The 24,411-nt window shown below is 32.5% G+C and overlaps 2 long non-coding RNA genes across 12 annotated transcripts in view; one reads left to right on the top strand and one right to left on the bottom strand.

Moving 5' to 3' along the window:
• LOC118197308 (uncharacterized) overlaps window positions 1-24,411 on the top strand; it is a 397,612-nt gene that overhangs the window by 147,127 nt on the left and 226,074 nt on the right. For 5 of the 11 annotated variants that reach the window (XR_015042265.1, XR_015042266.1, XR_015042269.1 and 2 more), the window contains one exon: window positions 23,708-23,754. The exons of 4 other annotated variants lie outside the window; for them this stretch is intronic. This is a non-coding gene — a long non-coding RNA (uncharacterized LOC118197308). Of the gene's footprint in view, window positions 1-11,902; window positions 12,052-23,707; window positions 23,755-24,411 lie in introns of all 11 variants that reach the window. 2 more of the 11 variants (XR_015042264.1, XR_015042272.1) reach the window with 1 other exon arrangement.
• Window positions 14,166-24,411, bottom strand: part of LOC118200065 (uncharacterized) — a 418,146-nt gene continuing 407,900 nt past the window's right edge. Inside the window, exon 4 of the long non-coding RNA XR_015042274.1 lies at window positions 14,166-14,636. This is a non-coding gene — a long non-coding RNA (uncharacterized LOC118200065). The remainder of the gene's footprint in view (window positions 14,637-24,411) is intronic.

Below are 24,411 nucleotides of genomic sequence, written 5' to 3'. Positions count from 1 at the left end.
ATATTTTCTTTAAAAGACTGATTTTTTGCATTTCTTTGCTTATTATTGAATAAGGGTAAATTTTTGAATATGTACTGACTTTCAAATTACATTGTACATAATCTTGACATGATTAACATGCAATCATAGAAAATTAAATTAATATAAGTCTGAAATTGAGAAAACGACTAAAGTTTACGATTCTTTAGACACTTGTATTTTAGCCAATATCCATGGGCCATTTAGCTATCTCCTCACTGAGAATGTTGCCTAAGTAAACTACGCTTGTAAGGATCTTAAGTTTTACCAACGTTGATTTTATTTTAAAACTGTACTCTCTTCTCTTATTTTCCACTGCCAGCCAGAATTAATTGCATTAACTTGTTTATGAAAATTGTACTTGCTAACGCCCAAGTATTTAAGTTATGGCTGTTTGCCAAGAGTTAGAGAGAGAAAGTGAGCCGCCTTGCCACTGCATTCCGCGCGAGTTTTCAATCAGCTGCTGTCCGCCTTTAAGGCCAGAGGTTTAGTCCTCTTGATATTTAAAACGTATTGTAGTTTTGGCAGTTTGCGTACTACCTACGTAATAATTTAAAAGGCCAGTCTTAGGGTTAGTCAACTGTGTAAAGCACTCGCAGTTAACTCTTACTTTTAGTTAGTAGTTTTTATATTTTTAAGTTGAGACCACAAGTGGTTCGTCTCTGTATCCCGAAGTGCGGGAGCACCTGTAATATCGTGGACAATAAAGGGTAAGATTAACCCTTCCCGCTTGTGTCGTCCATTCCACACATATTTGAACATAGCTTGAGTAACCTTCCTGTTCCTCTTCAGGACACGTCATGTTCCCGAAATAAATCAAAAGGAATACAAGTCCTGACAGGCTGACTTTTAGAAATTTGAACTTCTACTTAATTTTGCTGAAGAACAACCTTCGGCAGTAGATCCTAGAATCTCTTACCTCTTTGACTTTGGCTCGCTGTGTACTTACTTTAAACGACTCTGTGCTGTTAAAGGGACTATTTTTCTCTAGGATTAGAGCCCGGGCCCAGTGATGCGATAGTTAGCAACGCTAGATCAGGACGTTGCTATCTATACCCTATATAAATCAGGTATCCTGATAGATCAGGGCGACGACAAAGTATAAGTAAATATCAATGTGTTTTTCATTGGCATGCAAATTAATTGCCATTCGCATGAACAGAAAATTCCATTCCCATGAAAACAGTATTCCATTCGCATAAATTCGTTGCCATTCGCATGAACAGAAAATTCCATTCGCATGAAAACAGTATTCTATTCGCATGAATTCGTTGCCATTCGCATGAACAGAAAATTCCATTCCTATGAAAACAGTATTCCATTCGCATGAATTCGTTGCCATTCGCATGAACAGAAAATTCCATTCCCATAAAAACAGTATTCCATTCGCATGAAAACAGTATTCCATTCGCATGAATTCGTTGCCATTCGCATGAACAGAAAATTCCATTCCCATGAAAACAGTATTCCATTCGCATGAAAACAGTATTCCATTCGCATGAATTCGTTGCCATTCGCATGAACAGAAAATTCCATTCCTATGAAAACAGTATTCCATTCGCATGAATTCGTTGCCATTCGCATGAACAGAAAATTCCATTCCCATAAAAACAGTATTCCATTCGCATGAAAACAGTATTCCATTCGCATGAATTCGTTGCCATTCGCATGAACAGAAAATTCCATTCCCATGAAAACAGTATTCCATTCGCATGAAAACAGTATTCCATTCGCATGAATTCGTTGCCATTCGCATGAACAGAAAATTCCATTCCCAAGAAAACAGTATTCCATTCGCATGAAAACAGTATTCCATTCGCATGAATTCGTTGCCATTCGCATGAAAACAGTATTCCATTCGCATGAAAACAATATTCCATTCGCATGAATTCGTTGCCATTCGCATGAACAGAAAATTCCATTCCCATGAAAACAGTATTCCATTCGCATGAATTCGTTGCCATTCGCATCAACAGAAAATGCCATTCGCATGAACAGAAAATTCCATTCGCATGAAAACAATATTCCATTTGCATGAAAACAGTATTCCATTCGCCTGAATTCATTGCCGTTCGTATGAACAGAAAATTCCATTCGCATGAAAACAGTATTCCATTCGCATGAAAACAATATTTCATTCGCATGAATTCGATGCCATTCGCATGAACAGAAAATTCCATTCGCATAAAAACAGGAATGCTTTATAGGACTTTAGTAGTGTAGTAGTCTTTTGAAATTTGCCTTTAGTAGTGTTAGTGGTTACATCCCATCTTCAGCACAGATATTTCACTAAGGGTGATCGCAGATCATTTCCAGGACTGCTCAATCATCGTCCTTTCATGTTTAATACATGTCTGAATTTTATTTTTATTAACTGTTTATTTTATATACGTGTAACTGTTTCTATGAATGATTGTTTTTGTAAATTCATAATTTGTTTACGGTAAAAGTATTTACTATTTAATAATAGCAGTTTCTATGCTTAAAATATTGTTTTGCCATAAAAGCATTAAATGTCTGTTCCTGAATGCAATATTTTTAAGCCTTTTTTGGAACAAATATTGTCTTTACATAATATCCACGTATTTTTTATAGACAGAATTCTGCTGCACATCAGTGGTACTAGGTTTTTATTTAACAGATCCCGTCTACTAGTCTATTTAACAGATCCCGTCTACTAGTCTATTTAACAGATCCCGTCTACCAGTGGTACTAGGTCTTTATTTAACAGATAAAATTTAACAGATCCCGTCTTACGCCGTAAAATATTTAACAGCTTTGTGTAAGAAGTAGAATACTTGTTCTTTCGTTTAGCTCTTAATTTTGTATTTTTGTATTCAAGGTAAATTATATCTCAAATGATAAAAAGTACTAAATATGGACAAGAAGTTAATACAAGAACGTTAAACATCGAAAGATAGCTTTTATTTCCTTTGTTCTCAGTATAATCTGTCAAAGCACTTAAAACTGGTTATTACTTGAAATATTAGATTTTTATAAGTGGATGTTAAAACAGTTCAGTTAACCAAATCTAAAAAAGAAAAAAAAAAAAAAAAAAAAAAGGAAATTCTCAAACATGACGAGTTGAGAACGTGCACTTCAAATATTACACAAAGAAGACTAAAACCTGTTAATAACAGAAAAAGAAAATGTATCTCAGTGTTAGTTGCTTGAAATAAGTGTTTTAAAAGTGTTCGTTTTGCTCACAGGCATGTCGTCCATTACGCAAACGGAGGTCATATTTCCCAGCTTTGTATTTCAAGGAAAATTTTCTTGCTACCGAATTGGAAACGAGGATTTTCAGACAGAACGTTGCCTTGAACATTACTCAGGCTTCAACAGAGTTAGCTCCCAGATGCACTCTGGTAATTCTAATTGTAAAATGATAGTTCTTCTTACACTATCATTTTACAAACTATTAAATATAATTTTTTCAGACTTTTAATGATGGTAATTAGCTGCTTAACGTAATTATATGTACACCTTTCACAAACAAACAAACAAACAAACAAAAAAAGCGGAGGAGTGTTCAATAGCTTCCGTTCTACTGGACCGATTGTCGAAATTTAACTTGCGCTTTCTATGTCTCCAAAGCGCAATTTAGGATATATATATTACATTTATATGTAGCACTGTTCTAACACGGGCATTTTTACACAAAATCGGACTTTTTATAAAATAACATACCAATGTTTTTCCATATTATATATATTTTTATATATGCTATGTATATTCTATGACTTAAACTGTGCATAGATATTAAATTTTGTAATTTTGGTGAGCAATTTATGAAGAAATTTTAAAATTTATCTTGGCGCATCTTTGGCGAACTTCTTAATTTATAGCAACCTACTTTCCTTTCCTTTTTTCGTTGTACACGAGCGGGAAAAAAGATCATCGTTCATACTTTCAAATAATTTTAAAAAGCGCGTAAATTAAATTTGGCGTTATTATCGCTTACAACAAATATGCCAAATTTCAAAACTCGCCAATATGTAAATGCGCGTATAAGGTATCTGCCTACGTTAAAAAAACGATTTCGGAGAAAAAATTCGATTTTTTTTAATTGCCCAATTTGAAAGGTCAGTTTTGTAGGATTCCGAAAATGGTTCATTTTTACGTTTGTGATAATTAGAAGAGAAGATATAGCCAATTAACTACCTTGGAAGTGAAAGCAGAAAGACCGAAAGTGCATTTAAAAGGCTCAACTTAAAGGTAAACAATGTTGTTATCCGTGGTTTTCTTTTTACCTGCTTGTGTGTAAAAAATTGTGCTAAAACATTTCATTTTAATTCTGTTTTTTTTTTTTTTTTTTTTTTTTTTTGTTTGTTTCTGGCAATAATTATTTGGCTTAATGTTTTGAACTGGGACTGGCAACATTGCGGTTTTTTGAACTGGGTCTGGCAACATTGCGATTAGGTATAAAGACTATGTTGTTGGGTGCATATATAGCAGTTTTAATTTTTAATTCAGGGTATCTTGGATTACTTCCTGTGTTTGAACATTTAGGCATATCAATTGAACAAGAAATGATTAAAAATTACTTTGGAATTGATAACGAAAGAATAAAGAACTCGAAATGTCATTCGTCGCTCATTTCGAAAATAGCCAGAAAAAAATTAAAATCAAATAATAAATCAAAATTACTTAAGCATAAAGATATGGAGGGTGTGATGTACAAATGTGGAGAATTTTAAGTGTATAAATACAACAGAACAGTTTTTCTGTTAATGTGAAATCTTTAAATGCGTTTTCTGGAAAAATAATTTTTCTAGTGTTTTTACATACAAGAAATGTAATTACTCAAAATGTTCTAAAGGTATCTCTATTAAATTTCACTATAGTGTTTTCTATATTATTTACTAGGTTTTAAGCTACAATCTAAGTTATATTTATTAATTTGATTGTTTTATAAGTGTTTCTATATAAAACGATAAGAAATATTTTACAAGAAACTGTGTTTTTTCATGTAATTACACATATTTTAATAAATTTTAGAAATATCATAAACATTTTAGTTCATAACACAGATGAGTGTTGCAGTAGTATACAGTATAAATAAAATTGAAATATATGCTGTGGAAAAAAATATACGACATTTAACGTAAGTGTTAAATTCTCCTAAAAATGTGCATAAAATTGCATATATTTCAAAAATTTATGAAAATATTCCTAAAAATTTACCTATTTTCATGATTTGATATCATATTTTGACTAAATAAATATATATTTCATCAGAATTCTATGTTTTAAAAAAAAGTGCTCCGAACGTAGGCAGACACTGCCTTAAGAAATTTTGAATAAAAAAAATTTAATTTTTTGCAGGTATGCTTAAAAATGCATCTACTTTAAGATGGTGGTAAAAATTTTATAGGTTATAATTCAGTTTAATTTAGGTTATAATTCAAAACGTTTTTCGAAAAATTATAAAAAAATTATTTCAAATTACAAATTTAAAAAATAATTTATAAAAAATGGGAGACTTTTGTTTGGAATGAGCCTAAATTTCGAAATGGAAAGGAAGAATCAAATAAGTTTAATAAAAATAGAGATATTAATAAATATATGCTAAATTCAATTAACATTGAAGAGCTAAAATTTTGAGAGCTAATGTTTTTAAAAACTGCTCGTGCGACTTTACAAAACTTGACACTTCGACATAGTTTGAGTCTTAGAATCTAAGTATGGGAAAAAGTGGTATGTTATTTTAGAAAAATTCCGATTTTGTGTCAAAATACACATGTTAGAACAATGCTATATATAAATCTAATACATATCTTAAGTTGCGCTTTCAAGACATGGAAAAGTTTCTGCAATTGATCCAGTAGAACGGAAGTCTCATTTTTTTGTGCAAGGTTTACATTGCAATTAATATTCAATTATTATATTTATTTGGAGATGGTATTGCCTGTTTCCATTGATATTAGTTTCTTCATAACTTGCATGCATAGCTTAAAATATTTTGATGCTTGAAAACTGTGTAGATTTTCGTTGATATAATGATTACTTAATGATATTTTATAACAAAAATAAGTGTCCTAATTGATAATTAAAACTGTAAAATCCTTTGCTGAATGTAACATTATGTTTCACCCTCACTAAATATTTTGTATCGGGACAAGGATTTTATATAGCCAGTTCTTAATATTTTAATTACGTAGTATGTGATTCATGTAACCCAATATCGAGACGAGGGCCTACTGTAACACCCATGTCGCCGAAATTATCGCGACAAAAACATCGCGGACGAAAACGTCTCGGAGAAATCAACACAAGGAGAAAACATCGTAGAAAGCAAAAAGAAAACTTTGCGGTTCTAAAACATCCTGTTATAAAGCACTCTAAAATGAAGCGGCTCAAAAACACCTCAGTTTTAAAACATCCTCGTTGGAAATATCGTAGTAAAAAATAAAGCACCTACAAATCATGACAATAACTCCCCCTTTCTAAATTTTTAGATAATGTTTTTCATGCAAAACTGCCAATACAGATTTAGCAAATATTAATTAAATAATGACTATTAATAGTTAAGTACATAAATTTAAAATTAACTTCTATAGACAGCTTTAATTTTCTGCTCCTTGTCAGGTATTGAGTCCTTAGAGTTTCCATCTTGCATTTTGATTATAAATTAATCCAAAAATATGAAATATAGAGGTAAAAATATCCCTCCTTCCTTCTTGCGCTTATAAATCATTACCCCAACAACACTTACAAATTTTTTAAAACCTGAAAAGAATATATTTGCGATGTTGTCATCATACCATGATTTGTTGATGCTTTATTTTTTACCGCGATATTTTCTACGACGATTTTTTAAAACTGGGATGTTTTTGAATCGCTTTATTTTCGATGAAGATGTGTTATACCACGATATTTTATAGCCACAACGTTTTCTCCTTGCTTTTTCTCCCACGATATTTTTTGTACGAAGATGTTTTCGTCTTGCTTATTTTTCTCCGCGATGTTTTCGACTGCGATGTTTTTGTCGTGATGTTTCCGCCTATAACCAAAATAACATGCCCCATTTTAACTTCCTTGTACGAAGTAAAAAGGAAGTATTGTAATCGCGAAAAGTTTCAGGCAGTATATTTCAACGAAAATATCCATTTTGACCGCTATCGAATGCAATTGAACGATGTTTTTGCGTGATATCTGTACGTAAGGACAGAATAAAAGACTCGTTTCCTCCCAAAAAATTATAAAACTGCTTTAAAATGAATTCTGAAGAGAATTTTTCGTGGTGTCTGTACGAACGTATGTATCTCGCATAACTCCAAAACGAGAAGCCTCAGAACGTTGAAATTTTGTATATAGGACTGCTATAACATGTAGATGTGCACCGCGTATTTTGGTTGCAATCGGCCGCACCAAACGTATATAAATATATTTATATATATATCCACTCTGTTACCCGGCTCAGTGATCTCAGTTTCCTTACTCTTATATGTTTGCAAATTGTACATTTTTTGCTTTAAAAATGATTGAATTATGTTGTTTTTATCTTCCGGTTAAGGTTTTTATGCCTTTAGTGAATCTGTGTGCAATATTTTTAGAATTATCAACAATTTTAAAGTTGTTTAAGTGCCGTTAAGCGTTTTCTTTTGACGGCGGCCATTGATTGTTTACATTTGAAACAGCAGACTAGTGGATTTGTTGCTAATCTAGAGTAACTTAGTTTCACAACAACAAAGATAACGCCTTCATTTATTACTGTCAATTAAATCATGCTTAATCCTTTCTGGAATATCTATATTAAAATTTATAGATATCTATATTAAAATTTACTTCGTAATTTTTAATATAGATATTTTGAGTTTTTATGTATTTTTGCCTTCTCGCGAAGTGAGAACTGAATTAATTGAATGAGAAATACTCAATCGTCTGTGGAAAACTGTTCCTTTTTTGCTTTGTTTGCTTAATTTCTTTTATACATCATTATAGCTTTATTATACTATTTGAATAGAACATGTGGCAACGATTAGATAATTCTATTCTTTAAATGACATAAATTTTGTGCATTATGAGTTATAATATGAACGAAATACAATACTGTTAAGTGAATCTAGCGCCAGAATGTCGCTATGGTAAACAAATACTGAGTGAATTTTAAAGAATGCATTTATTCTATTGTGGTTTATGCGCTGTCGGCGAAGTAGATTTAATTCAATCCAATAAGTTTAAATGAAATAAAAGAAAAAAATGCGTGTAATTTAATATTCCGTACAAGGAAGTCATGTGGTGTACATATCAGATTTTTTATACTTAATATCAGAGGTTCATGACATGGGCTTCTGCTCAGTGTTCTTCCTTTACTCAGTGCTGTGTTCAGGATTATTTCTTGCTATCAAGGCTGTTGCATGTTGCCAACACTAAAGGCATAAATTTTGTCTTTGAAATAAATACTAATAACGTTTAACAGAAGACTAAACAAGATTTTGAATTTCTGTCTTAATGATCCGTAGAACATTGTTATACGAATTTAAATATAAAACCTGTTATTAATATATGTGTTTTAAATATAAAACACCTTTTGCATTTTATATTTCATAATGAATACAAAATCTCCTTAAAAATAAGCATTGGAGGAAAATGTAAAAGTTGGATTTCATAAATTTAAAATGTGATTTTAATTAAAAACTTTTAAAATATTCTGAATTTCAAAACATTTTTGTAAACGGAAGCATATGTATACGAGCAACAGTTCCGAACGAAAGACCAGGTAAGGACTTAAGTGAATACGGTGTGTCTGTGAAATCTATACGGTGTGTATATGCATACAAACATATTATAAGGTATTCTCCCGCCTTCTTAGCATGCCTTCGTGGTGTAGTGATCAGCACACTCGGCGCGTATTCGAGAGGTCCGAAGTTCGAGTTTCGGCGAAGGCATTGCTCATTTCTTCAGTTTCCTACTTCAAAAATAATTAATGGCTCTACAAGTGGCGCCCGAACTAAAAGCATGGTGGATGATGATTCTCCACCACCAGAATTTGGCGACTGGGTCCCCTAATCCCCAGTCGCCCTTTAAAAGGGGGGTGTATGAGGTATTTCTTCCTTCTTAGCGTGCCTTCCTGGTGCAATGGTCAGCACACTCGGCGCGTATCAGGAGGTTCGAGGTTGGAGTCCCGGCAAGAGTACTGCTCGTTTTTCACGTCTCGTTCTTCGAATTAACCTAATGTCTCTGCAATATATACACTCTGGCACAGAAAAATATATGCATCCAGAAGAAATCGAGCCACAAGCACGAAACTCGGTAGGAATGTAGTCTGGTAAGAGATATGCGAATGATTTAAATTTCGACGCCAATGAGACAAGGGTAAAGAGCTATGCGCATATGAGATGAGCAACTGGGAGAGTTCAAAAAGCATGATTGCTCGTGTCGTAGGACTATTCAAATGGATTTGTCGACTTGGATGCCTCTGAGATGTAGCCAGCGGCAGTACGAACAGTTGTTCTTTGAGAACCGTATAGTAGGAAAAAGTACTATAAAAGGGGGAGTATATAAAATAAAAGAGTATATAAAATATATAATAAGTAGCAGAAGAGGGCGCAGCCCTACCCACCTGACCAAACAGGACTGTTTCCTTGCCATGACAACAAGTTAATGCTCTTTGTACGAAACCACTCTTTCGATATTTTGGCCGTGTGGCAAGGAGCACAATCCTGCTGAAAAATAAACGAAGCATTGTTGGAAAAGAGATCTCTGATGGAAGGTAGAAGTTTTGGTTCTAGAATAGTGTCAATGTATTTTCTGGCATTCAGTGTCCCATCGATGACATGAAGGCGACCAATACCATCTGCTGACATGCATGACCAAATCATAACACTAACTGGGTTCTTCACAGTTGCTTGAATGTAGTCAGGATGTAGCTCTTCTCCCTCCGTCTTACATATTTTCGCCCATCACTACCGAATAACGATATCTTAGTTTCATCACTTTATATAGCTTGTGACCACTGATCATCTGTCCAATTAATGTGTTCCTTTGCCCACTGTAGTCTTTTTTTTTTTTTCGTTGCTGAAAATTAAGATAAGGCCTTTTTCGTGGAATTCTACCTCAACAGTCCAACATCTGTTAATCTTCTCCTGATTGTTCTTGAACTGACAGAAACACCAGCATCACTCAGATCACTTCTGATGGCCGCTGATGACATTTTTCTATCTTGGAGACACAGTCGTTTTATTCTTCTGTCATCAATAGATGTGGTGCACCTTTTTCGGCCTTTTCCTTCTTTGTTTTTTATTGAATTTGTCTCCTGATATCGTAAACAAAACTTTCGGACTCCAGATGTGTAGTCACTGAACCATCCACCTGTCTTGCAATTTCAGCATAGGAAAGACCACTTTCTCGTAACACAATAATATTACATCTCTTTCTAGGTGTCCAAGCTACTCTTTTATTTGATGTCATTGCTTCTTGACTAAATATTAAAAATGTTTACAAAAATTCCTACTTGTAATTGCACTGTGTAAGAAAAAGGTTCTCCTTCTACAGAACAAAGCAAAATAAAGAATTGTTTCAAGTGTAAACATGATGTCAGCTTCTACTGGCAGTTACTAACATTTGATTGGTTTTCAGAACAAGAACAGTGATTGCCCAGGAAAGCTAAACATTACAAACCACTTCATAACTGTGTTTTTTATTTATATTAAAGTACATATAACTTTTTTTTTATTGCAAATAATTGAATTTTGTGTTTTGTATTGAATTCAGTAATAAATTCTCTTTAAAATGATATATACAAGTTTGCATTTTGCAAAACGTAACATTTTCTATAAGCATACAAAGTTCAAAAACATAAAAATTTCCAAAAGTGTCCACAATTTTGGCCTCCACTGTAAGGTATTTTATTCCTGTTTCCGGCATGCCTTCATGGTGTAACGGTAGCACACTCGGCGCGTATTCCAGAGGTCCAAGTTTGAGTCCCGGTGGGGGCATTGTTCATTTTTCACATCTCTCTCATCAAAAAAACCTGATGACTCTACAAATCAAAGTTATTTGTTAATCTTTGTCTCAAAACCAAACAGCCGGGCAAATTATCAACGGAATTTGTTTCGGAATTATGTATCTAGATATATACGTCTTATTTAGTTGAGTGTAAATAATATTTGAATTCTGGTAAAAGTTTTAATTATTGCTAAAATTCTGTACCTATACACCCTTTTATCACAGTTTAACTTTTAATAGGCTCTTTTATCACAGTTTAACTAACTATATTTTGAATTCTATCTATCTAAAAGGATATAACCAAACTGAATTTCCTTATATATGACAGCTAAATAAATGCGATTGAATGCTGAAGAGATTCAGACATTAAATGCAGACCACTAAAAAATGAAGTCGCAATATTATGATGTCGTTATGACTGCGCTAAACTCATTAAAGCTAGTTATATGGCAACGACCTCAAACTGATGCGGGTTGCATGAAAATACTTGAAATAACGGAAGTTCGTCGTCTAAAGAATAGAATACTGTTTGACTCACAAGAGTTACTTAAGAAAAAGGAGAGTTACACATTATAAATAAATCAATGAGTTTTTTATTAATTAATTAAACTTCAATTAGGTAAATACTACTGATTTAAATGACTTCACGAAGAATCTGGTATCAATTCCCTCCACAGAAAAGCTACTGAGATATTCCTTAACTGAGTTTAAAGTATTTTTCTAAATAAAATAGGTTTTACTTGAATTATAAAATGTGATTATTTCTTTAAACCCGAAAAGCCTCTAGAAAACATAAAATTAATAAATAATAATTATGTTTAAAATTAAAGGGAAAAAATTATTATTCACTGAAGAATTCTTGTTTTCTTATAATTTTAATCGAATATTCAGGTTAATTTTCTGCTAACAATTAAATTATTATTTGTTATATAAGGTATTTCTCCCGCCTTCTTCGTATGGCTTAGTGGTGTATTGGCCAGCACACTCGGCTCGTATTCGAGATGTCCGTGGTTCGAGCTCCGGCGAGGGCATTGCTCATTCATTCACGTCTACTGCATCGAAATAACTCTAATGACTCTACAGGTAGACTTACTAATTCTTGTTCATACATAATTCATTTTATGCCAATCTTATCGACGTAACTTTTATCTAAATACAACAAACTTTGATTCTTAAATTTGCTTTTCCTTAATTAGAAATTTATTCCTCACCTTTACTGTTTTTCTTTCAATATAATGGATGTTTATTGTTTACAGGTTGTTTATAAAGTCCCGGACCTATTTTGATGTTTAATAACTCATAAAATAATGAAGATTTAAACAAACTTATGCCATTTATTGATGGAATAACTTATATATTTTCCTTTTCAGGTTTGAATATCTTTACTTTTGTAAATATCGTCTGCGCGTCTGGTTAATTTCAGATAATTTCATTTTCCAGTCTAAATATCTGTACTTTTCTAAATATCGTCTGCTTATTAATTGCACTTTTCTCTCTTTTGTTTTTGGCATCATTCTGGCATTGTTAATCGCCATAATGTGCGCATATGGAGATCTGAAAACCCCCATGAATACCGTGAGGCACAAAGGGCTTCCCCAAAGGTTCATGTGTGGTGTGGACTAATGCACGACCGAGCCATTGAGCCTTTATTTTTTTTTTTTAGAGAAAAGACGGTCTCATCAGTAGTATACTTAGACATATTGGAAAACTTCGTATTTCCACAACTAGAAGAGCTTCAGCCACATGTCTTTTTGCAACAAGATGGTGCACCATCTCATTGGGGTACCATCGTTCGTAGTTCTTTGAATGACCATTTTACAGGAAGATGGATTGGGCGAGGAGGTCCAATTCCTTGGCCACTCAGATCACCTGATATAACGCCGCTGGACTTTTTCCTTTGGGGATTTGTAAAGGACAACGTTTAAAGTAGGAGAGTATCGAACATGGATGACCTAAAAGCCAGAATTACAACCGCAATAGCCTCTGTGGATGCCGACATGCTTGCCGGTACCTGGCGTGAAATTGAATATCGACTTGATGTTCTCCGTCCGACGAAGGGGGCACACGTGGAAATTCATTGACAAGGGTCATGAAACTTTTTGAGTCTATCTAACCATTTATGTTATTAATTTTAATTCATCTTTATTATTTTATGAGTTATTAAACATCAAAATGGGTCCAGGACTTTATAAACACGCTGTATATTTCTGGTGTGCTTTATTCTTTAAGGAATTGACATTTGAACAATTTGCAAATAGTTTTACTTACGATTATTAATTGTATTGTGATAATTGTATATGAATATTATAAAATTCGTTTTATGAATTATTGTTTGAAATGAGATGTCTAGAAAACACAACAAAGTAAAATTCAAAAATGTTGAAAGATGATCTCAAATATGTCTATAGAGTAAAATCCATTGCCATGAGAATATGTGTGCTTTGTAATTATTTCTCCTGTGAGTTATGAATAACAACTCGTAAATCAGTATAAAATTAATACCAGCAGTCCTAAGGTACACATAAAATTATTTATTATCTTAACTATGAGTAAGCTCCTGAAAATAAAACAAATAGTTAATATAACTTTAATTATAGAAAATGATAGAAGATATTTTAGAAAATGAAATAAAAATCACTTAAACACTTTTGCATTTATAATTGTTCTTGTAATGACAAAAGCTTTTTTAAAAATTATATGTGACTCTTATTTAAAAGTGAATAGAATATAATAAAGCTTAAATTCATATTCCTTTTCTTGAAATATACTTTAACAAATCGCGGAATTAAGATTATCCTTTGTGGATAATCATCATTTTGTAGAATTATTAAGTAAATCCTTTTTCGAAGAACAGTAGTTCAAAATTGTTACATCGATTTGTAGAGACATTAGGTTGTTTCGAAGCAGGAGACATGAAAAAATAAGCAGTGCCCTCACCGGGACTCGAACCTCAGACTTCTCGAATACGCGCCGAGTGTGCTGGCCATTACACCACGAAGGCATGCTAAGAAGGCGGGAGAAATTCCTTCTAGACTTCTCCCTTGTATATGTTACCAAAAATGTATGAAAAGGTGTTTATAGCCAAAGTATGAAATATGAGAATTATTATATACTTTCCCAAGCATTGTGATACTTCTTTGGCAATATGAAGCAACTCCAATGATGGAACACAGAAAAAACTTTATTTAGCACTCAAATGGCGACATACCAAACAAGAAGAAGAAAGAATTCTAACATTTAAAAATAAATTACATTCTTCGTGCGACAGTCGCACGTGGCACTCGAGTCTGGTTTCAAATATTGCCATTCACAAATACCTTAATGTTCATCTATTTAAATTATTTAAACTACAAGATTTTAATAATATTTAAAGCTGTTACAGTATTGTATTTGACATCTGGGTATTCTGTTGAATAATAAATGCTATTTAAGAAAGTATGAAAAACGATCATCATAAGGCTATTATTTAAAAGATGTGCATTCTTCGAAAATACAAATGTTATTTTTAAAAAATAATGAAAGAATATCATTAAAAACTTTTATTTAAAATACATAATGAAAAACGAAAGTTGTGCAAAAAGTGGTACTTCCGAGAACTTCCGTACTTCTGGACATCTATGATGTGAACGAAGATATCCTGCTTTTCGGACACTGTCTTTTGTCTGCCTCTGAAAATAAATGTTGACATTTAGATATATGTAGTGCAGAAAAAAGTAGTTGAATTACATTAATTGGAAAAGAAACCATCAAGCTGTATTAAAGCAGCGCAGAAGGTGTAATTCAAACTTATAAAGTAATAATCTGAGAAGTAGAAAACTTGACCAAAAACATCTGAAATGCTTCAGATTTTAAATTACGTTCAAAAGGGCGTTTTTTTTAACGTTTTGTGCGTTACCTTTATTTATTAAATATCACGTTCTTCGCACTTAAACCATAAAATTCAGTTCAATAGCAATGTCGCATAATAATTTTAAAATGAGCATATCTTTAGAATTTCCGATACACAATTCCGCGCGCTGGAGATAAAAAGGGCTTTTTTTTTTTTCCGCTGTTACCATTGCTCGCTTTTAAATCGTTCAGTTTGTTATTCAAAAATTCGTTAAAGTTTTACAAATATGAAATCGATCATAAAACAAATTCTAAATTTCAAATTTGGTTCTTCCACATGCCTATATTTGTAGGAGGATTAGGTAATTCAAAATTCTACTGCTCTAGGTACTGTTGCTTTATCACAATACGAGAAATAGACATACATTTGTGCAGATTTTTCATTATTTAATTTCTTTAAATATAATGCAGAACTCTAACATTGGGTGGCAACAGTTTGAAAAATGAAACGGACATTTATAGTGATTCAACGCAAAGTGCTCACGGACTGGAGGAAACGGCGTTCGCCAAAGTCCTCATCTCCTTTCTTCTTGCTTAAAAGCAAGAAGATAAGCAAGATGCAACAGATTGCTACAACGCAAAATCGCAAAACGAAGTCCTGGCTTCTTTTTTAGTCCTAGCCTCTTTAAACTAAAAATGAGGATCAGCACATTATCTTACAGAAATCCTACAAAAGCTAACTGTATAAGGTATTTCTCCTGCCTCCTTGGCATGTCTTCGTGGTGTGGTGGTCTGCACGCTGGGCGCGAGAGGTCCGCGGTTTGATTCTCGGCGAAGGCGTTGCTAATTTTTTATCTTACCTGCTTCCAAAAATACCTAATGTCTCTACACTGGCGCCCGAACTAAAAAGGGTGTTGGATGATGATTCTGCACACCCAGGATTTGGAGATTGTTTCCCCTAAAACCCCAGTCGCCCTTTAAAAGGGGGAGTAGATAAGGTATTTCTTCCGCCTTCTTGGCATGCCTTCATGGTGTGGTGATCTGCACGCTGGGTGCGTGTTTCAGAGGTTCGCGGTTCGATTCCCGGCGAAGGCGTTGCTCATTTTTCAATGTCTCTTACTTCCAAAAAAAATCCTAATGTCTCCACAACTGAGACTTTCTAGAGAAAGATTAAAAGAAATTATCATAAAATGATTTAAGGGGACTCGTACACCTTAAACCCCTCATGATCTTCGAACATGTGACAGTTGCGAGAATTCGAATATTTTATTTATTTTAAAAGTAATTACTTCCAATTTTTTACAGCTGACTAAATAATATAGCTGCTTTGGAAACTAGTAACCAGAACGTTTGTGTTGCCACAAATATTTTTATAATTTAATCCTCTTTGTGACAAAATATTTCGCCATGTTTCCACCTTGCGCGCATGATATTTTAAAAATGGCTAATGGTACATACTTGAGATTCGATGGAATTCTTTATAGGGCACTATTTTCTAACTGAAGCAACAATCTGGTGAATATTTTAATATTAAAAAATTTTATGGACGAAAAAATTAAAATTTTTTTTAATAAAATACATTTTATAAACTCAACTCAAAATAAAATAAAAATTTAGCGTGAAAATTTTAGAATTTTAGGTTCACAGTAGTTTCCACATGTTATAAAAGCTATATATTAAATATGGAATTAAATTATGAAACAGAATGTTTTAAACTGTGCGCGCAAGTTGGAAACATGACGAAAAATGTTGTCACAAAACGGATTAAATTATAAAAATATTTGTGGCAACACAAACTTTCTGATTACTATTTCAGAAAGCAGCTATGTTATGTAGTCAGCTGTAAAAGGTTGGTAGTGATTGCTTTTAAAATAAATAAGTCATCTCAATTCTTGCAACAGTCACCTATTCGAACATCTTATGGGTTTTAAGGTGTATGAGTCCCCTTAAAGATAACCGATGTAATAGAACTAACAGTAGTTTAAAATAATATAGCTAGCATAGATTTCACTACAGAAATAACTGTTGCGAAACTTTTGTTATTTTTCCTTTTTCCGAAACGAATGAAAAGATTATATTTAACAACATTAGTATCTTTTTTTCCCTGAATATTTACTTCCAACTGGTATAGGTCTTTGGAAAAGTTACTGTTAATTATAGCACATTTTGTATACAATTTGGAGTATTTACTCCAAGGTGCAGAACATGCAAGATGCATACGCTTAACAAAACCTGCAAGATTTAGTTAAAATATTTTTTGTTTTTCATGTCAAGAATTTTTGTACAGCTTAGTTTCGCTGTGAAATTCCGTAATAATCCTGAATTCACTCCGGTACTGAATTTTGCAAGTTAATTTTTATAAGCAACATGATCTGTACACTTCTGAATGAAAAATGCAGTACATTAAACAGTCCAGTTTTACTGCAAAACGTCCCCTTAAAGGGATCTAAGAGATTAAAATTCTGACAAAAAAAGTCTGAAAGATCCCTAACAGACGCGAAACAAAGAAAATTATTTTTATTGTTGTTGTTCCAAATTATCGGACACTTGCTGCTTAAGGCATTGATACGGAAATGTCCGGTCGATAGCCATCAGATATTTAACCATCTCCTCAACGGGAGCAAAGTTCTCTATATATGGGCGGTGGGAATCGCACCCGAGAGAAAGACGATGCTTCTGCTCAGTTTTGGCGGGAAACTTTCTAGGCGACGTATTCGAAGAATTTCCAGTCATTTTTCTTTACCACTAAACCTCTCGTGAGGACGTTCGGGAGACACTGTAGTTACACTTATTAACATTGACGCCTTCTCGAGGATTCGAATCCGGGTCTATCGACTGGTCAGCCAGCGTCGTTAACCAATCAAGGCAGCGTAAAGGGAAAATTTGCATTCATTTTCTAAAGATCAAAAGATGATTTTCCAGGAACTTTACGTTTAATACTTTATTATGAAAAATATATCTCGACTGAAATTGTATTTTAAATGCTAATTAAACAATGATAATTTTTGTAATCTATTCTCAGATATAAATATCCATTATTAGCAATTGCCAGCAAAATAGACTCGCAGAGTAAGAAAAGCTAAGCTTTATTAACTTGCGTACAGGCCTGTAATGCATTGTTCAGCAAAAGATGCTTTGTTATGAAATATAAGTTACAGTTATTATGAAAAAAAAAATCTGAAATGTTTCAGATTTTAAATTACGTCCAAAGGGCCTTTTTTTAACATTTTGTGTGTTACCTTTCTTTATTAAATATCATGTTCCTCGCACTTAAACCATAAGATCCAGTGCAACAGCAATATCGCAAAATAGTTTTAAAACGAGCCTATCTTTAGAATTTCCGATACAGAGACACACGCGCTGGAGATAAAAATGTTTTTTCTGCACAACGTTGCCATTGCTTGCTTTGAAATCCTTGAGTTTGTTAATCAAAAATTCGTCAAAGTTTTAAAAAATAGGAAATTGATCCTAAAACAAATTTCAAATTTCAAATTTGGTCTTCCACATGCTCATATTCGTTGGAGGATTACGTTATTCAAAATTCGATGACTCTATGTACCGTTGTTTTATCACAATACGAGAAATATACATACATTTATGCAGATTTTTCATTATTTAATTTCTTCAAATATAATGCAGGACTCTAACATTTTGTGGCAACAGTTTGAAAAGTGAACCGACATTTATGAGTCCGACGCAAAATGCCAAAACGAAACTAATAGTCCTTCGGGATTCAAATCCCTTTGGACTAAAAAAAAAAAAAAAAGAACGGATGCGAGAGAATCAAAAATTGTTCCGAGCGAAAATGCATTAGTGAATTGAAGAGTTAGTTAGCGAGGTAATAACTACTAACTGTAATAAAGCAAAGTAAATGATACCTTTATTGCGCAGATAAAACCTTGCTTTTAATTGTAATAAAATATAATAAAAAGACAGTTGGGAATTCCTTTGAAGAAAACGGGAGGGTTTACCCGTTTCGCAATGACACTAACCTAGGAACAGGATCTTCGTAGAGAATTCAAGTGATACAAAAACTAAAACTGAGGTTAGAACCTTTCGTAAATACGACTCGTCTTCTATGAGGTGCGATTGCAGAAATGAGGAAGTAAAAATGAGAGTGGTTTTTTTTTTTTTTTCTTCGGAAGAGAAAAATGTGTCACATTATGAGAAGGATTTCAAAACATCTCACGGAGCACTTTCACCGCTAACGCCATTACCTGAGGCACTGAATTTCACCTGATGTGTAACCATGCAACCTTCATTATACTGCTTTTTTAGTAGAAGTCTCTACCTATTACTAGCTCTTTGCTATTTTATTTTAATAAATATAGGATACTCGATAAAAATAATTAGGATGCAATAGATGTACTATGCCTATCAATCTGTAACAGGATCCCAGCGGAAACATTAATTACCAGATCGCAGTGGAGTACTCTTGAATGCAAAATAGATCTGTTTCATTTACTTCCTGCTTTTTTTTTCCAGTTATAAGGAGGAAATATTGAAAAAAAAATAACTTTAATATAGACCGTTTCCAAAAGTCTTTACCTGGCCGTTATTTTCAAACCTTTTGGTCGCAGATATATACTTCCAATTACAAAAATATTTTAGCTAAAATAAATATTCATGTTTTAGAATTTTTTAAATTCAAAGAAATCAGGTATATAAAAAAATTACGAAACATAATTTTTATATTTCTCCATCTCTATACTTATATTTAGGAAACTTTTGTACTCATGATGAAAAGGAAAACACAGAACATTTGATTATACATTTGAACATTATTTTCCGTTTGAATTGAAAGGCCATTTATTAACAAATTGTCTAATAACGATGGTTCGAGTCCCGGTGAGTGCATTGCACATTTTTCAAGTCTCCTGCGTCAAAAAAAAAAAAAAAAAAAAAAAAAAAACCCTAACGATTCTGCAACTGAATATTGTTCATTTTACGGATTTTACTTTTGAATATAATTTGGTTTCTCAAATTTATGTTAACAAATGGATGAGTTATAATTTTCCCTATTGTTTTAAGTTAATTTCGCATGATACCACGTAATAGATTTTAGATGGCTAATATAGTTAATCGAATTAAACTATTTCTCCTGTATGCAGTGTAAACGCAGCTTTTATATGTTGCGGGAAGCAAAAACAACAATAACATACCAAGATATAATAATGATGTAATTAAATAAAATTTTTGGTGGTTAACAGTCTAACAGGAAGAAAATACACCAGATTAGTACAAAAAATTAAACAAAATTATTAAAAAATACTAATTATTAATTTTATTTAAAGTTATTAAATTATTATATATATTTATTATTATTATATAAATAGTGTTACACAAATTTTTCTTATGTTATTACACAAATTTATTAATAAAATTATTAAATTAAAAAGTTAAATAATAACATAACAAATTGAATTTATAAAAAAATAATAGAAAAAATCCTGAAATTTCTTTGGTCTTTCAAGGAGCAGGTAAAATTTTTCAACAGACCTACGGTTCTTATGTAAATGAGTAAAAATCAAAACTAAGTATCAAATAAGCCAAATTAAAATAATATGAAGGCATTGAATTTTTTAATTAACACAAATAAGAATACAATAAAATAAAGTATACACATTTTTATATGTGAATGATTAAAAATCAAAACTAAGTATCCAATAAACCAAATTAAAATAATACGAAAGCATTGAATTTTTTAATTAACACAAATAAGAATACGATAAAATAAAGTATACACATTTTTAAAACAATTACTTAGTCTTTTAAATAAATGACGAAAATTTAATCTGCTCTTACGTGACCCAAAACAAAAGTACTAAAAAAAACTTAAATAACATAAAATATGAATTTTCGAAAATAAATAAATAAACAATTGGTCAAATTAGAGCGATTAATAGTTTTCAAAATTACCAAAAACTGTTACCAATGAACAGTAATCAAATTCTTAAAATCAAGACTTAAGGAAACTAGACGAACAACATTTAAGACCGTTAATTATGAAATACTTCAATAAGTGCCAGTGTCTTCATTTAATTAATTATTATATCTTGATTCGAAGTATATAATTAACTTCACAGTATATTGCTCGACTTTTACAATCTTAATTTCCATATTCAACTTATATATATATATGTGTGTGTGTATAATATAGAAATAGAGATAGAGAGGGTTACATGTAAAATATAAATATCAAAGACATTTAATTGGCAATAGACTTTAAAATTTTTGACCTAAATCTAAATCCAATACCCTTCACATATGCACTGAACGTAGTATTTCTTTCCCTGCAGAAATAAGAGCTGCTGTGAGTTTTTATTAAATTATCACTTAGAACTGGAACAAAGAATTTCAGAGTATAAATACTTCAGCGGAATTTTACGCACTCTGTTTTCATCTTTGTATTGCACTGTTTTGCTGAATCGCGTCTCTTTGCTAAGCTATATTGTTTAAAAAATGTAGCTGCGTGCAAACTGCCCCCCTTGTGCTGTGCAGTGTAATGAGATATGTTATGCAATAACATATGTTAGCAAGAATCGATTAGTAATAAATGCATATTCGGATAATCATGTGATTTTGTGATTCTTCAAAAGAGTTCCAGTTACCTACTATGCCACAGAATCACGCTATCTACTTCCACCGTCCTCGCCACTCCAGCCATGGTTATTAATGAATGGTTCTATTAAATTATCTCTTCGTACCAATTTCTTATTAAGTATTATATATATATATGTATATGTCTGTTTGTATATGTGCTTACTTATGGTGTACGATAAAAAAAATGCGCAAAAATTTAAACCTAATATAGAACAAGGAGTTAAATATCATGTTCTACGTATTCAAACTATAAAATTCAGTTCAACAGCAACATCGCAAAATAGTTTTAAAATTAGCATATCTTTAGACTTTCCGATACAGAGTCTCGCGAGTAGGAGATAAAAATTTTTTTTTCCGTACAGTGTTGCCATTGCTTGCTTTGAAATCGTTGAGCTTGTTAAACAAAAATTCGTTGAAGTGTTACAAAGTATGAAATCGATAATAAAACAAATTTCAAATAACGGCTTCCACATGCCCATATTCTACGGAAGATTTCGTTATTCAAATTTTAATGGCTCTAGGTACCGTCGTTTTATAGTAATGCGAGAAATACACATACATTGATGTAGATTCTTCATTATTTAATTTCTTTAAATATAATACAGGGCTCTAATATCTGGCGGCAACAATTTGAAAAGGGGTTCGCCGTTTATAGTTTTCAACGAAAAATGCCAAAACGAAATTAATAGTCCTTCAGGGCGAATTGCCCCTTTGGACTAAAAGTTTCACACTCTTAAGTTCAAAATTGACCAAAATATGTAGTATTAAAATCGAATCTCACATTTAGGGATAGACATACTAAGGGCAGAACATAAACTGAAGAACGAAATGCTTGCATCTGCAGGTTATCAAAAATAAAATTTTAAGAAGGTGTTTAGTTGTGATTTTAAGAGACTAAGTGACAAATATTTCTATGCGGATTATTGTGAAGAGTCATAATAAATGTAGATGTTTTCAAAATAGAGATCTTAGTCACCGAATGTTATGGAATTCGTATTCTAGAAAACAATGGCAGGAGCTTTTTGTACTAGTAATGTTGCTAGCCTGTAATGTTATCTGCATTAATTAAAATATTTGTGAATATTCGTGGTTTTAATGTAATGAAAAGTATTTGTAGTTTGTATAATGAAAGATATTTGTAGTTTTAACGTTTTTTGTACTATTACCAGATTATTATTCGAAAGTAATGAAACTTCATGAGAATGCTTATAACGTATTTTTAGTCTTTAAAAACTTGTAAATTACTTGTGTGAAAATTCTTTAGGCATATCTAATGTAACAAAATTTTAAATTAAAGACATTGTAATGTTGCGCGGCTCCAACCTGCACGCAACAATAGCGGTGACTGCTATGAACTGGAAAGTACACAAAGTCTTGAGAAGGGTTTAAATCCCTTTTTATTCAACTTTAGAAATTACAGATGCGTGCTCTTGACGCTCACAAACTAACTACGCCGACCCGGCGGTAAAATAAAAATAAGAAACTAAAAATGAATAATAACAAGTTACTACTTACGAGGCTCTCTAAACGTAACTAACCTAACCGCGTTCTAAGATACCGCTGATATTTCAGCAAACTTCTGAATATTAAGTTGAAAGATTCAACTATCTGCCGAGGCAAGCACACAGGCCGAAACGCGTGGTTCTTCAACTTTCTACCTAGCAATCTTCACACTCGTGAAGCAAGAAAGCACACTATCGAACTCGTTTCCCTTCTTTTTAACTCAAAATACTTCCGCTGACAATTTGAATACTTTGCGCGTTCTACTAAAATTTACATACTCTGGCATTGGCAATTCCAGAGAAAAGTAAGGCTTGACAAGAAAGATAGTTTAAACTTAAAATAAATGTTAGTTAAAATAAATATAAACCCTACATTTGCCGCTGCCAGAATTTGGTAAACTTGGAAGCGCAGGTCCTAGAAACGACCTGTTGAAGAGTTTCCATAATTCTGAACTAAAATTTAAGAGCCTCGTTTACATAAAAAACTGTTTTCTCACAAAAGTTAGAATAAATTTCTGTAGATACTTATTTTACCCTCTCTTCTTACAGCAACCTTTCCTGGACTTCAGCAATCAATCTATTCTCTTCCTTCCAACATTAGTAAATCCCCAAAGAATATCAGAGTAGGGCATTTTATGACGATAAAAGCAACCTCGAATTATTCGAAGTTGTTTATTAACAAATCCTTTAGTGTAAAGTGAAAATGACGTCAGAAATGACTAATTTTGAAATTTTAATATCTTAATCAATTTTTTATGTTTTATTTTTTATAAAGCGTGTAACATTTCCTTAAAATATAATTATAGGACCTAGAGGAAGGTATAAAGTGGGCGTATTGAAGGACAAGAAGAACGTAAGTTAGATTTCGTAATTTTTTAAAAACTGATTTCTTTAAATTTAAAAATGCCAAAATAAGAATATTTGCGTGATTTGAAACATTTTTGTAACTGGAAGTATACATCTACGACCAATGGTTGCGAAACTAAAGATCGAGTAAGGATTTTTTCTGGACATTGTGCGTATTGAGTTCATTCAAAAAAGCAAAACTGTTCAAGATATTAGTTTTGTGAGGCATCAAATAAAACTAAGATACTACTTATAATTATTTTATTCACGTTAGTTTAACTTGCAATGTAGGACAATTTCTTATTGTTTAATAATTAAGGATTGAAATAAATAGGACATTTATATTTTATTTCTGCCTACCAGCGGCCGAGCGGTAAAGTCGCTGAACACTGGTAGTTCGGTCCTACGTTCGAATCCCGCTAACGGGCTGGCTGCATGGGCGTTTTCGTGGTTTTCCCCATGTGTAACGTGTATACGAGCCATTTTCCTTAAAAAGTCCTCCACGAAAGCATCCCTCCTCTTAGGCAGATAGCCCTCGAGGCTTTGCCATAATCACACACACATATATATCTTATTTCTAGTAATTTATTTACATTATAGAGACATTAGGTTATTTCTAAGCAGGAGAGATGAAAAATGAGCAATGCCCTCGCTGGGACTCGAA

Source organism: Stegodyphus dumicola, chromosome 7, assembly GCF_044657685.1.
Source record: "Stegodyphus dumicola isolate Sdum_Otavi_A_Nest chromosome 7, ASM4465768v1".
Taxonomy (NCBI): Eukaryota; Metazoa; Arthropoda; class Arachnida; order Araneae; family Eresidae; genus Stegodyphus; species Stegodyphus dumicola.
This window is presented reverse-complemented; position numbering and strand designations above follow the sequence as displayed.